This window comes from Pleurodeles waltl, chromosome 2_2 (assembly GCF_031143425.1).
Source record: "Pleurodeles waltl isolate 20211129_DDA chromosome 2_2, aPleWal1.hap1.20221129, whole genome shotgun sequence".
NCBI lineage: Eukaryota > Metazoa > Chordata > Amphibia > Caudata > Salamandridae > Pleurodeles > Pleurodeles waltl.
Genome location: NC_090439.1, coordinates 729,771,059 through 729,785,598, shown reverse-complemented (window position 1 = coordinate 729,785,598; position 14,540 = coordinate 729,771,059). Strand labels below are relative to the sequence as shown.

General features: G+C 45.9%; 1 protein-coding gene across 14 annotated transcripts in view; it reads left to right on the top strand.

The window, feature by feature from the left end:
* NCOA2 (nuclear receptor coactivator 2) overlaps nucleotides 1-14,540 on the top strand; it is a 1,057,595-nt gene that overhangs the window by 697,568 nt on the left and 345,487 nt on the right. The gene's annotated exons all lie outside the window — the stretch shown is intronic.

Sequence of the window (14,540 nt, the reverse complement as noted above, 5' to 3'; positions counted from 1 at the left end):
TTAATAAAACATAATGTTGTTAATGTATGATAGGAACACAGGCCACCCATAAAGTGCACATACCAAGTGACTGGCCTCTTCAATTTACTATTGGTTGTGTTCTCAGGATAAGGGAAATAATTAATGTGTAAAAATGTATGTTTCCAAATGTATGTTTGAAAACCATCACTTTTAAAGGAATACATCTCAGTGCACTGATAAAATAAATTGTACTAAGGCTAAAAGGTTCTGCATGTTAAGTAAATACACTTTTTTTAATTTTAAAGAGACTGTCTTAGTTTTACACTTGTGCTGCACGATGTCTTTAAAAATGAAGACGTTTCTAAAGTTAAGTGCAGGAGTCCCTAGTTACTTCCTTTCTTTAACACCAACTAAGTTTGAAATAAATGATTGTGTGTGTATTTAATATTTTTGTTGTTAGTGCAGAATCATGCAAACAGCTGCCAGTGCTCCTGTTGCCCAAGGGGCCGCATGTAAAGGTCAGAGGGGCCGCATGAGGCCCGCAGGCCGTACTTTGAGTATCCATGCATTAGACTGTCAACCTCGCTTAAAGCGCAGTTCGAGGAAGGCAGTATTCACGTTCGTAGTGTCATTTTACGTAATTAAAAGCCAGTCCTAACAAAAGTCTACATATTGGTGAAACCCATCCTTCCGATCTGGACAACTAACAAAACTTGAAGAAACCATAACTCTCCCTTGTCCTATGAATTGCCCAGGCCTTTGTTGTTGAGCTACCATATTTGTCAGTACGCGTCACTGGCTGTTCAGGCCACAGTCTTGCATGCACAAACCTTATGTTGTTGGAAGTTTTTTCAGCACCGAACTGTTCACGTGTGGGGTGAAATGTAAAATTCTGTGTTTTTAATGGTTTCCTCCCAGTTATTTCGAAGGGAGATTTATTATAAACATGGCCAGAATGGCACAAAATGAAAAGCTCCAGGATGCAAAAATGAACCTTTATGATATGTTTTAGTGTCTTCTAGGGATTGAATACCCAGGGCTCATTGGGGGTAAATGTATTAATTTCAATTCAGATTAATATTCAGATGAACCAGGATTACAAGAACATAACTTTCCATATGCTAAACGCCACACAGCCTATTGGATTTTACCTCGTTTTGGCCATCACTCTCCAAAGCATGATGTTCATCTTTCTCCTTCAAGATTTCATTCTATGCATGTTTGTGAGATAAGCCAATGATGCATTTCTGCTGGGCTTGGCCATCCTCACTGGCCGAAGAAGATGCCTTATTTATTTTCATATTTATTATATGCCTGTGCAGTATTTATGATTCGGAGCTCTGCCTCATTAAGGGCATTTAGTAGCAGAAGCCTTTTTGTCATGCGGAAATGCATTCCTTGCTACTTCCAAAACCGAATGTCCTTAGTGATGGCAGCTCTTACAAGCTGAATGGTCACAACAATTTCTCAAATAAACAGTTTTTCCCAGATACTAAGCACACTTCACCTCCCCTACGTGTCAAATTTCTTTCAGTGACTAAAGTTACCAGCTATTTATGTTGAATAGTTACCTAGAATGAGTTTTTTGTTAAACGTGGCCTTCCTACAACTGCTGAGATGCTGTTAGTGGAAATAACAAGCAAGTGAATAACAACATCTAAGCAACTTTTCGAAATGCCTAGCTGCCCCATAATGGACCATAGCAACCTGCTGGTGGCATTTAACACAATACCAATGCCGCACAGCATTTGCCTTTCATTGCCTTGAAATCTGCAAAGCTGAGCAGGGATGTGACTAAAAGCTTTCAACAGCAAACAAACACAAATGATGGACGGAATGTGGAACCAATCAAACATTCACCCCCAGTCACAGATCTGGGTTTAATCCAGCACTTCTTTTGCTCACCATGCCACCCCAGTTTGGACCCAGCCATATGCAAATCAGTCTTCACCCTGTTCCCCGTGGGAACAGTCCAGCCCGAACTGCCAGGCCAGGTCCTCCCTGGACCGGAAGCAAGCATCCTGGGACCAGTTTCAGGGTATCACCCTTCATCAGCCAGGCTATCTTGAATCCAGTGGCATAGTGAGCTTGGGACACATATCTGGGCACACCCGGCGCACTTATGGCGACAGAATCAAACAAACGCACATGATGGGCTGAATGCGGAACCAATCAAACATTCACCCCTAGTCACAGATCTGGGTTTAATCCATCAATTATTTTACTCACCATGCCACCTCAGTTTGGACCCAGCTATATGCAAATCAATCTTGACCCTGTTCCCCATGGGAACAGTCCAGCCCGAACTGCTAGACCAGGTCCTCCCTGGACCGGAATCAAGCATCCTGGGACTGGTTTCAGGGTATCACCCTTCATCAGCCAGGCTTGCTTGAATCCAGTGGCATAGTGAGCCCGGGTCTGGGGCATTTGTCGCACCAAGTGGAAAGAGTATGCCCAGACATGGGTCCCGTGCTCCCCATGCTACTGGAGTGAAGCTAGCCTGGCTGATGAAGGGTGATACCCTGAAACTGGTCCTAGGATGCTTGTTTCCAGTTCAGGAAGGACCGGGCTTGGCAGTTCGGGCTGTACTGTTCTCGTTGGGGGAATAGGGTCAAGACTGATTTGCATATGGCTGGGTCCAAACTGGAATGGCATGGGTACCAAATAAAACGATGGATTTAGGCCCAGATCTCTGTACTGGAGGAGAATGTTTGACATTGTTCAGCATTCCGTCGATCACTTGTTCTTTTTGCATTTGAAAGCTTATCAACGCCCTTCTTTTCTATTGCATATGTTTGTAGCATATTTCGTTGTAGATACACATGCCTTGCTCATTTCTTCCATTTTCTGCTTTGTGTGGATGTTTACTAGCTGTTTTTCTTTGAAGAAGTTTTGAATTACAATATACCTCATGACTTCACATAGCAAACAATGCACTTGGACAAAGACTCCAACTTAGATTGTTTTTCTTGCTTTTCTCTAACCATCGGGTTTGAATATTCGAATGCCAGCTCTTGAAACCACAATGTCTAAAACGGAATTTGGTGCCAGTCTTCGAGGATCTGGTACCATTGACAGAAAAATTCAGTACAGGAGAGGAGCAGCAACCACGTTTTGTACGCTGCATTGAGCAGCGTAGACAAAACTTTAATGTACCAGGTTGTTCTCAGAATAACTTATGGGGAAGGTGGTACGGAGAGAATGCCCTTCCAATTCTGCCCCAAATATAACTGTAATTTCCGCTGGTCAGACCCACTTCATGTGTCCAACCTCGGTTCGTCCCCTCAGCATGCGGAGTTAGACTGTTCAGCGTGCAAAGCATTCATATGCAAAAACACCATTTTGTGTGGACATGAAAGACGCATGGAAACACAAGGTGCTGTGTTGGGAGGTGGGGAGGGGAGAATGGGCCTGAACACCTGACATATTCGGCCAGGTGGTATCTGCACCATGGCAAAAGAATAGGGGTCTTCAAGAATTCAGCCAGCGCAGGAGTAACAAAGCCCAAAGGTTCTCTCCTCTGACACCTCGGAGGCTGAGGAGTTGAAGGGACTCCCATTGCGCTATAGCAAAGGCTCCAGGACAAAAACGGACTTGTAGAGCCTTGATTTCTCAACACTTGTTCGAGGATCAGCCCTCTGGGGACTGACTTTAGAAGAACCCTTATGTTCCGATAAGGGACTCCTCCTGAGTCAGTCTGGCACGCAGCTTTTTGATGATTTAATAAGTCTTGGACAAGGCTACACACGCCAAGCCTTCTCAACCTTCAGGAGACTCCGTCTGCTCCAGGAAAATCCTCCAGTGAAGGGCACCGAGCACTGCCACCCACTGACACGGATTTGACCTCAAACCTCCAGAAGATCCACTTCAGAGTTGAAATATGCTTTGAAGCGAACTGCAAAACTTCCATCACAATAGGCCCCCAAACAGACCTCGACACTGAGATTGGAGTCAAATGTGGTACCAGTTGTTTTCAAATTCCCACAGGTGAAGATTTTCATACACCCACCCATAGAAAAAATCTTAGATTGGCCACCCCCTGCAGGTACAAGCCCACACATGCCTCAGGTTCCCAGTACAAGAAAGTGCACCTTTAAAAGGCAAATATCAGAGGAGTTACACTTCTAGCATATCCCCTAGCAGGTTAGGGACAAATCAACCACAGATACTCACTCCTAGGCCTCACTCACCCCCACCTCTCCCTTGACTTCCTACACAACTAGTTCTAATTCTCACACCACCACTCTGTTGCCACAGTTCTCATCCCAGTCAGACCATTCCGACTCAGACTAAAGGAATCCTTACACACCCAATGATCCCTATCATCAGCCTGTCATTCCAGGGGACATGATTCGTAGGAAGATTGCCACGCAGAACCCCAAGACAACTTGGACGAGAGCCGTACCTTATGAAGGCTATATCTCCAAATGACATCACTACCTACTGTACAGTTGGAGGGCAGCACAGCACCACAAGGTAAAAAAAGCGCACAACAGAAGGCAATTTCTTAATGGAAATACTTAAGACCAAATAATGTGTACAGTACCCACTAATGTTGAGAAGCGTGATTAAATGTACCACACAATACTTTGAAGACTTGGTCAAGTTTCATGTGGTCATTACATAAGTCAAATAGAAGTATAAAGCAAGCAGTCAGTAGACTTGTAGAGCACTTCTAGACACCCTTGATGGTATTCATTCACTGGCAGGGTTCAGTTGATTAGCTGCGACTTTAGAAATTCTGAAAGAGATATGAGGTCCGGAGGTGAAAGGGTAGCTCGTTGCATGTCTTTACTGCTAGGTAGAAGAAGGAGCAACCTCTGCATCTGCTACATCGAATATGGGGGGTAGGGGTTAGAGAAAGGGAAGCTAAGCGGAGGTGTCTGATGGGCTGATGGAAGTTCAGGAAGTGGTTCATGTAGGCAGGTCTGCAGTTGTGTAGGGCCTTGTATGCGTGGACCAGGAGCTTGAACTGGCATCTTTTCTATACAGGGAGCCAGTGGAGATCCTTGAGGTAGGGGGTGATGTGAGTTCATTTACGAAGAACCAAGGCGCAACTGGCTGCTGTGTTCTGTATGTTATATAGCCGGAGGAGGCAGTGAACTGTGATCCCTGCATAGAGATCATTGCCGTAGTTCAGTCAGCTGGTGATGAGGGCCTGGGTGATCTTGAGCTTTGGGGTAGGAATTTAAATATTTTACAGAGCATCCGGAGGATGAAGAAGCAGAAAAAGGAGACTGAGTTGACCTGAGTCGTCAATGGTTATCTTGTTGTCCAGAATGATGCCTAGGTTCCTAGTGTGGTCAGAAGGGCCTTAACAGTATTGTGTTCTGGACCCTAGACATTCGACAGTGGCATAGGCAGGATTCTGAGAACAATTTGGGTTCAGGCACTTTTTTCCCCCAACAAATTAAAGATTGTTGCTGGGGTGTTAAACCTGGCTAAGGGTCTTGGACTTCAGGCCAGAGTTAAACAGCACCTCATCAGTGTCTTTTTTTGACGGGTGCATCAGTTCAGTTTTAGCCCTCAAGTGAACTCAATGCTTTAGAAGCTCAAGAAGGACGCTGATGCCACAAAGGCTCTAGGTGTGCCGCAGATCAAAACACCCAGGTCGGTCTTCTGTAAGCAGCAGGTATGGAGGGGCTCCCCAAATCATCTACTACCCTTAGGCAGGGCTGTCCCCACCAGCAGCCCTTTCAGAACACCCACATCCTTTGGAAGAGGAGGCAACAGTACCTCCACTTCCTAAGGGTGGCTTACCCACCATTCACCTCAGTCACACAACAGCTGTATGAAGAAGATTGAGGCTCTTCCTTCCACAAAAAAGGAAGTGCTCCTGGTGTTAAAGCAGTGGGGCAGTGCCTCAAGTTCTACCCCTGCCACCAAACATACCACCACTTTGCTGTTTAATGAGTTAGAACCATCTGTGACTGTTTGAGGCAGAAGTACAGCACTTCTCTTCAAAGGTGCCATCAAGCTTGTAAACCTCACCAACGAGGAGGGGTACAAGGAAACTGACTTGGCACTTTCCGATCATCAAAAGTGATGGAAATTTTAAGCCTGTCTTTGACCTTGGGCTGCTAAATTGCTTTATCCTGTCAAAGCACTTCCACATGACCACCCAACAGGATATCATTTGCTGCTCTGCACATAGGATCACATGGTGCCCCTCGATCTTAAGGACACATACTTTCACATTCCCATACATCTAGTGCATCACTACTACCTGTGCTTTGTGGTCAGCACTACCAATTCAGAGATGTACACTTTTGGGCCAGGACAGCCCCAAAATATTTAACAAATGCCTATGGGTTGTAGCTGTACACTGTCAATACAAAAGAGTCACCTATCGTGCCTCAGCAAATCCAACCCCTTTCTGACATCTGTCCTAAATGCCGACACAGGGAAAGCCTACCCAAATCAAGAGAGGATGATGGCAGTCAAAAGGATGCTGCCTCTTTTTCATATTCCATGTCCGATTATGGTAAGGACCATAATAAAACTGTTAGGGATGATTGTTTTATGTATTGAAATAGTGCTGCATGCAAGGCTGCATATACATCCACTGCAAGAGTGCATAGGGAGGCAATGGCACTTGGTGTTTACAGGTCTTTTATGGACCCTATACTCCAGGTGACCATAATCACAATGCCTCACTTTTGGGGTGGGGAGCTCTTTTCAGTGGCAAGACTGTTCAGGGTACCATGACACCACAATAGCAAACTTGACACATTAGTTTTCACTAACATTTGGCAGTCAGGCTTTCACTCTGAGCCGTTTGCAGGCTTATTTGAGGCAAAACATTCTTCCTAAAGTCTGGCTACATGACTGCAATATACTACATCCAGAAGCGGGGGGACTTGCTCTCCCCAGGTATCAGCTTTAGCCCAAAACATTTGCTATTGGCCCACTCACACCCATATTCAGCTACTTGTGGAGCATCTGCCAGGGGTGGACAGTGACTTTGCAAACAGGATAAACAGGACACATTAACAAATCCATGAATTGGGGGATATATCCCCAGGTACATCAAAGGTACTTCCTCCAGTGAGGCACTGGTACAATAGATATAATCTGATAGGCACTTCTAGTTGCAGATTCTTTACCTTTGAATTTCCCCCAAAGTGTCAGACTGGATCTGGGGAATTTTCTGAACAGTAACCTTGCACACAGATAGGTGGTGTCGATCGGCTCCGTCATCATCCATGCTGGATATATTGCAGGTCCTTTATAGATGCCACACTAATATCAATTCTTTTCTTTCTACACCAGATGTGCCGATCCAGAGAGCTAACCCTCAGTCATTTTGTGACTGGCTTTTTTCAACTTTGTCTGGCTTTGAGGGAGCAGTCCCTAAAGCTGATGGCGGCCCATGCTTGACTCTGTCCAAGTCAAGATACCGGTCAAGAGGAAGGTCCCAGTATCGGTTGTGGAGTCCTCCATCCTCCATGTCCCAATCCAAGTCCTTGGGGCGATCGTCTAAGTCGAAGCACAATAAGAAAAGCAAGAAGTCAAAGTGTTCGACTTCTTGTCTGTCGGCCGACAATACGAGGGGGTGTCGGCGTTCTAGGCCTCGCTCTGCGAAGCCTGTGCCTGGGCTAACTCTGCATTTCCCAGAGTTTTCCAAAGCCGGAGCAACCCCTGCCCTACTCAAGCAGTTTTATGAGGCCAAGCAGTTGCTGATGGGAGAGACGCAGCAAAGTTCGTAATCTGATATGGACTACGCACGACTGACTTCCTGGGTATAGCGGGTGTGTCGACAGTGGCCTTGAGGCGCCACGCCTGGTTGAGGACATCTGGCTTTTCAGGGCCGTCCAAGCTAATCTTATGGACATGCCCCTTGATGACACTGCATCTATGGAGAGAAAGCAGATTCGGCGCTCAAGCGCTTCAGGGATTCTCATGCTACTTTGGTCTTTTGGACCTTGTGGTGGCCCTTTATCCCCCTCAGTATGCTTTTCGCCCTTTTCATGGCTACGGAAGGGATGACGCCAGCCACGTCCATACCCCTCCAGCTGCTGTGACGCAAATGCTGCCCAGCCTCTGTGTGGCCTGTCCTGGTGGATCAGGGAGTCAGTGGTCTGGCTAGTCCACTGAACCCTTCCACCCCCACCCCATAACAGCCTCCAAACCTTCCTAGTCTGCCGATTCCCCACCAGGTACCAGTCTAAGGCAGGATCCGCCATCACCTGCTCTGCTGGTAGTCAATCACATCAAGCAGGTAGGTTGTGCAGATAGTTCAAAGGGGCTACTTCCTCCCCTTAATCCGTGCCACCATCCTACGATCAGATGACAGAGGATGACTTGGCACTTCTCCAAGGAGAAGTTATGGCTTTCTTGGCCAAGGGAGCTGTAGATAGGGTCCCTGTGCCAGAAGGAGGCTGTGGATGTTATTCCTGCTTATTTCTGGTGCCCAGAAAGGACAAAGGCTTCCGCCCTATCCTAGAACTTTGGTCCCTCAGTCTCTCTCTCAAGAACTAGTAGTTGAAAATGCTTTCTCTCGCTCAGTTTCTATCTGCCCTGGACACAGGCGACTGGACGGTAGTGTGGGACTTGCAGGACACTTACTTTAATACTCCCGTCCTGCCTGCTCACAAACGTTACTTGTGGTTCACATTAGGCCACGAGCACTTTCAGTTTACCGTGCTCCCCTTTGGCCTTACCAGTGCCCCTTGGGTGTTAACCAAGGCGATGGCAGTGGTTGCAGCTTGTCTGCGCAGATCAGGGGCTCCAGTCTTCCCCCTATTTCAACGATTGGCTGTTGAAGGTCTCCCACCTCCAGACTACGGACTCCAGACTGCGTTCACTGGGGTTCACTATAAATGTGCCAAATTCACAACTTGACTCCCTCTCAGGTGCTCCCTTTAATTAGAACTATTCTGGACTCTGCAGTTTTCTGGCTTATTCTCACAAGCTGCGAGTCTGGGATATTCAGACTATGGTACCGATATTTCAGCCTCTATCCTGGATTTCGATGAGAACACTGAGGCTGCAGGACCTCCTGACCTCCTGAATTCCACTGGTGACACATCCTAGATGGCATTAGCGGGCCTGTAATGAGACCTGAAATTCCAGTCGGCGCAGCATCAAGGGAATCTCTCCAACATGGTCCAGATCTCGGAGGGAACTGCACGAGATCTGCAGTGGTGGCTGATGAACCAGATTGGACCAGTGGAAGATCTCTTACCCTTTCCCCAACCACATCTGATAGTAGTGACAGATGCATCGCTCCTGGGATGGGGTGGCTACCTGGGACAGGTGGAGATCAGAGGCATCTTGTCTCTGGTGCCCTCAGTCCAGACTCCACGTCAGCCTGTTGTTGCTCCGGGCGATCAGGCTAGCATTGAAAGCATTCCTTCCCACTCTCAAATGGAAGGTAGCACAGGTGGTCACGGACAACACCACCGCCATGTGGTATTGCAACATACAGGGTGGGGTTGTGGACCCTTTGTCAAGAGGCTCTGCGCCTCTGGATTGGCTGGAGCAACAGGGCATTTCCCTGGTGGGTCAACATCTGACGGGCTCTATGAACACCAGAGCAGACAAACTCAGCGAAAATGTCAGCTGGATCAATAATGGCGTCTCCATCCGGAAGTGGTGCAAGGTCTCTTTCAGTAGTGGGGAGAGCCTTGGTTAGATCTGTTAGCCTCCTCGGAGAATGTGCATTGTGAGATGTTTTGCACATTAGAGTTTCCAGGCGGCAGTCGCGCTAAGATGCTCTTCGTCTCCAGTGGAACTCAGGCGTCCTATACGTCTTTCCACCCATATCACTTCTGCCCAGAGTTCTCAAGAAGATCAAGAACGACTGGGCCCCTAGTAATCTTGTGGCTCCAGACCGAGCACAAAGAGTCTGGTGTCCAGAGCTATTGAGCATGGCCATTGATCATCCAATCAGACTGCCCCTTTGGGAGGATCTGGCAGCAGGGGAGGATTTTCCACCTGGACCTGTCCAGTCTCCATCTTCTTGTGTGGAGATTGAGCTGTGACAGTTGACAGCTTTTGTCCTTCCACCCAAAATCTGGAATGTAATCATGGCAGCCAGGCATCCCTACACAAAAACGGTATACAGCTGTCCGAATAAATTTTTGGAATGGTGCACAGACAAGTCTGTTGACCCCCTTTATTCCCCTTATTACTGAGGTTTTGTTGTTTATCCTACTCTGACCCAGCAGGGGCTCTGCAATGGGCACTCTGAAAGGTCATCTGTCTGCCATTTCTGCTTTTTTGCGGTTGCCTGATCAACCGCTTTAGGTCGAGCATAGCAGTGCACAGGAGCTGCTTATTCGACCTGTTTTAATGTATTTGTCGGGTTTAACCATGCCTATCTCACGCCCATCACTTTCATTCAGTTGTGGGCTTGCCTTGCAAAAATCCCTTGATGTCATTGGTAAATGCTTTACATTTGTCCCGCCTTGAGGCTGTTTTGTTACGCCTTGCAGACTTACCCTGTTACATGGATTATTGCACCATCAGCGTGGGCAAACTATTTTTGTCTTTTCTCTCTCCCCTCCGTGCTCCATTGCACTTTGAAGTTTCATGCCTCAGGAACTTGGTATTGGTGAGTGTTGCTCTCTTGCCTTCATAACTTCCGTCTGCTTGTGCTCTGTGTTGCCCTCCCTCGTGTAATTTTCCCACATGGAACTGCTTATCCCCATGCTGCTTTTTTGTCTGCTTGTCCTGGCAACCCCCATCTCCTGCTCTTTCCTTGTTAATTACAAAAGTAGCAATCAGATTTTTTTTGTTGGTAAAACTCACTTTCAGTTGAAGTTTGGAGTGCTGGAAAGACTGGTCATTTGTGTTAATAAAGCACTGCTAAGAAGTCGCTCTGCTCTTAACAGTTTGTGTCATGAACCGAACCAAAACAAAAAAAACAACTAGGAGTATGTGCAGTGCAGCCAAGCAGTACGCGTTCATCGGTGGCATCAATCCAAAGCAATAAAGCCATATTTCAGAGCTCTTTTTCTGCCTAATGAGCTGTGCTGTTATTTCACGTCGTAGAGAATCCTGCTGCAAGAAAACAAAGCAGGCCACTTTTTGTCTCCACCCAGACAGCAACGCCATATTACAGAAAATTAAGGCTCAATAAAATCCGCACTTAGAAATAATTAGCAGACAGCTTTGTTGTGAATAGGATCTCCTGACTGCGTAGCAGGCAAGCAGCACTGAGTGCTCGAGTGTGAAAGGGCCCTTCCCCGTCCCCTGGAAGCTCTCAGCCTTCACCGTCCAGATAATGCAGCATCCAAAATGCTGCATTCTTAGCCTGCTGAGAAAGAAGAAAACTCTGTCATATATAATATTCAGAAGCAGGAGGCTTTTATATATTTAAAATTAGCAGTGTAGCGAATAAACTATGAATTCATCTCAGGTGCTTCTGTTTCTGTTTTGCGGGAAAAGTAGCAATAATTGGGAAAACGTTTGTCTTTCATTAATTACCACCTTGGCATGAACACAAATTTGGTTTCCTCACGTTTTATAGATGAAATTTTACCATTACACTCAAACACATATAAATGATGTTGCCAGGTGCTGCCTATATCTAAATGGCAACAATTTAAATTTTTTGTTGCAGATAGAGGAAAAAGGTAAATGGAAGTGCTTTAGTTATATGCATGGGCACTCGTATTATGTTGCAGGAAAGGACCAAATTATGAGGCAGTATTGATTTATGTGGCAAGAAAAGTTCATTTACACATTTACAATGCCAATAGCTCTCGTGCAAGTGCGAGACCTATTGCATTGCAAATGCTTGTTCAAGTCTCCAATTGTAAATAGGTTCCTTAAAGTCCTTACTCATGTGTTTCCGCCATCTCCATTCATTATGCCCCAATGGGATTTGGATTTAATTTTGACATTTCTGATGTGCATTTCTTTCAAGCCTCTCCAAGATTGTGCTCTAAGGCTTCTTGCTTTGAAAACAGCCTTTCTTGTGGCCATCACATCTGCCCACAGGATGAGTGAGCTGCAGGCATTGTCATCTAAGCTGCCCTACCTTTCCATCTACACTGACAAATTGGTGCTTTACACAAGCAGTGTCCTGTCTGCCAAAACTGGTTATGCCCTTCCTTGTAGGCCAATCCATCACCTTGCCTACTTTTTATGCACCCCCAGATCATTCTGAAGAGGAGAGACTCCACCACCTGCACTCGGAAAGAGCGTAGGCATTCTAACTTGATTGTACCAAAGAGTTCCAGGTGGATGGTCAATTCTTTGTTGGTTATGTTGGTGAGATGAAAGGTCGGGCAGTGCAGAAGAGAAACTATTTCCAGATGGGTCAGTCCCTGCATTAAATTGTGCTACGCACTGGCTAAGAAGCAAACCCTGAGGGCTTGTGTGCTCATTCTACCAGAGCTAAGGCTGTGACGACTGCATTAGCATGCAGAGTTTCAGTCCTTGACATCTGTCAGGCCGCAACGTGGGCATCTCTGCACTTGTTTACCAAACACTACAGCCTGGACCCAGCTCCGGGCAGGGGATTGCTTGGGTATCTATTCTTTGGTAAGGAATCTTCAACTAGATGTCTCTAGCAGATGGACAAATTACTCAACTTGGGTAACACCATATCTGGTAGAGAAAATATTTAGTTGCAGATTCCTTACTGACCCACCTGTCCTCTCCTCTCTGCAAACTGATTTCTAGGGACATGGACTTCTTTCAGGTCCCTAGTTTTGACGCACCAGTGGTCACTGTTCTTCATGGCTCTGTGCTTCTGGCACGGAAAGTCATGAAAAGAAACTGACGTCAGTGCGCTGGGGTGGCACTTGTATAGAGCCCACAACATCATATTGGGTGCAAATGGCGACTGACGTAGAGCCGGTAGAGGCCTGACACTGCACTGTGGTACTGCTCAAGAAAAATCTCCAGATCGCCTGGAGAAATGTTAAGAAAAAGAATCTGCAACTAGCTATTGTCTCTACCAAATAAGGCTTTACTCACGGTAAGTAACTTGTCTGTCAGGTCCATAGGGGCCGGTACTTTGCCCGCTCAGTCCGGCAGGATTTTTTAGTATGATCTTCGTCCACAGACCCATCTCTGGGGATGGTTTTGCTTGGGTATCTATTCAAAGGTAAGGAATCTGCAACTAGAAGTCTCTATCAGATGAATAAGTTACTTACCTTCTTGAACACCTTATCTGATAGAGACATAATCTAGTTGCAGATTCCTTACCAACCCACCCATCCTCCCAGCTCTGCAAACTGATTTCTAGGGTCAGTGTCTCCTCCTTAAGGGCCTTAGTTTTGACGTACCAGTATTCAGTGTTCTTCATGGCTCTGTGATTCTGTTATGGAAAGTCGTGTACAGAAACTGACATTGGCGTCCTGGGGTGGTGCCTGTATAATATCCCGCTACTTCATATCTGGCACGGATGGCTCAGATGACTGATGCAGAGCCAATTGACGCCACCTAATGGTGCTCAGGGGTACTGTTGAGAAAATTCTCTGGATCCAGTCTGACGTCTGGGGGAAATTCAAAGGTAAGGAGTCTGCAACTAGAATGTCTCTTACAGATAAAGTGTTACCAAAGGTAAGTAACTTGTTCTTCGCCCCCACAAAACGCGAAATGCCAAAACTTCACCTCCAGGTGCCTGTATACACAGTCCATGGGAAATGAACTAAGGATGAACTGGTCAGGGATATTTTTCCACACTTTTCTTCCACTCCTTCGTATCTCATAACTCTATCTTATATCATTCTGTGGGGGCACAGACTTGGGCGAGATGTCCTTGATACTCGGTGCTATTAGAATTGTTGATTCAGTCTCAAAAACAGCTTCCACTTACAATGTATCTACTGTCTCATGGCCATCTCACACTGACATCAGGCAGCTGAAACTAGCAGTCTGGCACCTTAGAATTTGGTTACCTCAAGCTTCCAGAGGAGTGTATGTAAGTCTTGCTTGAGGCAGATAACCTGGCTACGTATGCCTGCCCTGCAGGGAAGCCAAAACTATTTGTTCACTACTCTTTGTGTAAACATAGACCCCCTTAAAGCGTTTGTTCCAGGACATTGTCATTCACATCTGCAAAAGGTGGGGCTGGCACACACTTCCTCTCAGTTATATTTTGCTACATTCTCATCCTACATATAGAACAGGAAGTATTTGTCTTTCTTTAAAATAGACTTAGTTAAAGTCTATATGTAGTTCCTTAAATTGGGTGATTCCACCAAGAACTCCTTCATTACAAGCTTGGAATTTGAACATCCCTAACAAGTCCGATAGGCCTGCGTTTTGAACTACTACTACTTTCCTGTGAAATTCAATATATATATTTTTTTTTTGTCCGTCCAGGAAATTGACCTTACTGGTCTAGAGTCTGTGAGCTGCAGTTTCTAAAAGTGGAGCAACTTTTCATTCAAGTGCATAGGGAAAAATGTTTACAGGTCATGTCTCCTGTTCATGTGAACCAGACAATTAAATTGTCCGTTTTCTTCCCACAACAAGAGATACTAGCTGAAAGGGCTTTGCACTCACTTGACACCAAGAGAGCATTAATGTATTAAAATAATAGAACTACATTTGTAAGCAAGACAAAACAATCGTTTGGTGCTATTGCAAAACCTCACTCCAGCAGTCCTGCCACT